The sequence below is a fragment of the Cebus imitator genome, unplaced genomic scaffold (genome assembly GCF_001604975.1).
Source record: "Cebus imitator isolate Cc_AM_T3 unplaced genomic scaffold, Cebus_imitator-1.0 Scaffold176, whole genome shotgun sequence".
Lineage (NCBI taxonomy): Eukaryota > Metazoa > Chordata > Mammalia > Primates > Cebidae > Cebus > Cebus imitator.
In genome coordinates this window covers 3,069,175-3,070,962 of record NW_016107491.1, presented here as the reverse complement: position 1 = coordinate 3,070,962, position 1,788 = coordinate 3,069,175, and positions in this window count along the sequence as shown.

Below are 1,788 nucleotides of genomic sequence, written 5' to 3'. Positions count from 1 at the left end.
GTTCAGGTTGCCAAGCTAAATCTGGCTGCAAGTCTCGCCTCCCATGGAAAACTGCAGCTGTAGCAACTCTCCTCCCAGGCGTATGACATGGGAAACACATTCCAGCGCATACTGCTGAGGTGACTTCCACAGTTTTGGATGTGGAAACCCCTACCCCACACCAGAGTATACACTCCAATCTCTGGCTCTGGAGTAAAATACCTGCACAGCCACACTGCCAGGTCTTCAAAAATGATTTTCTTTGTGTACTTGGACTAAAAATGGCATCTTGCTGTCACTCCCAGGTCTGAGAAAATGTCTGCAGTTTTTCCTGGTCTCTTTCCCTCATAGCACCTTCAAGTCTCTCTCCAAATTAACTCCAGGGCTTGAAAGAATCAGTGTGCTCTCCCTCAGCCTGGGTTGCTATGATCCCTAGTCAAAAGTTGAATCACAAGGGAAGTTCTCTGTCTTTCTCTCTCATAATGGGGCTTCACTCACTTTTATTGGCTGAATGCCATCACAGCGTTGTTTACCAGTGTTCTCCTCTCTGAGATATGGGGTGTTATTCACAATTCTGGTGGATTCCTGTTTTCCTTCTTGCATTAAAGCTCACAGTGTTGATATTTATGTAGTATATTTCTGATTGACTGAGGAATTCTATAAACATTTAATCCTCCATCTTGGTTAAAAAAATGTTTAGTATTTTTTAAATTATATCCGTTGAACCACAGATATTTTAATTTTGTTAAAGTTCAATATATTTGTTTATTTTTCTCTTTTTCATCTTTTTCTCTTATATCTAAGAATTCATTGCCAATCTTAGATCCTGAAGAGTCAACCATGTTTTCTCCTAAGAATTTTATACTTTTTACTTTTTTGATTTGTTTTGTTTTTGACCCAAAGCCTCACTCTGTCACCCAGGCTGAAATGCAGTGGTGTGATCTTGGCTCACTGCAACCTCCACTGCCTGGGTTCAAGCGATTCTTCTGCCTCAACCTCCCGAGTAGCTGGGACCACAGGCTCTGACCACCATGCCCTGCTAATTTTTGTATTTTTAGTAGAGACGGTGTTTCACCATGTTGGCCAGGCTGGTCTCAAACTCCTTGTCCCAAGTGATCCTCCCCCCTGGGCCTCAAAAAGTGCTGTGATTATAGATGGGAGCCACCACACCTGGCCACTTTTTACTCTTATATTTAAGGCTGTAATTCATTTTGAGTTTTCTTTTTTTGTACACGGTGTGAAGAAAGTGTTAACAGTGGAAGAGATCCCAGTTACCATGAGTTACCAGTGATGTAGGCATGCAGATTTGAATCAACTTCAGTCCTTGCTTCCTGAGAGGAAAAAATTAGACTGAGAGGAATAAAGTAGAAAAAGACACCAAGGCAAGTTTCAGAGCAGAACTGCAAGTTTATTTAAAAAGACTTTAGAACAAGAAAGAAAGGAAAATTCACTTGAAAGAGATCCAAGAGGGCGCTTGAAGGTCAAAGAGAAGAGAGCCTTTAACCTTAATTCTAGGGCTCTATAGGCTTACCTCTTTCCTATGATTGTCCCCTTAGGGTGGGCCTCCCCCAGGCACAGTGCCCCCTCATCCTTGGGAATTGAGGTTAGATGTTTAAGACCAGCCTGACCAATGTGGAGAAGCCCCATCTCTACTAAAAACACAAAATTAGCCAGGCATGGTGGCACCTGCCTATAATCCCAACTACTCGGGAGACTGAGGCAGGGGAATCTCTTGAACCCAAGAGATGGAGGTTGCAGTGAACCTAAGAGATGGAGGTTGCAGTGAGCCAAGATCAAGCCATTACACTC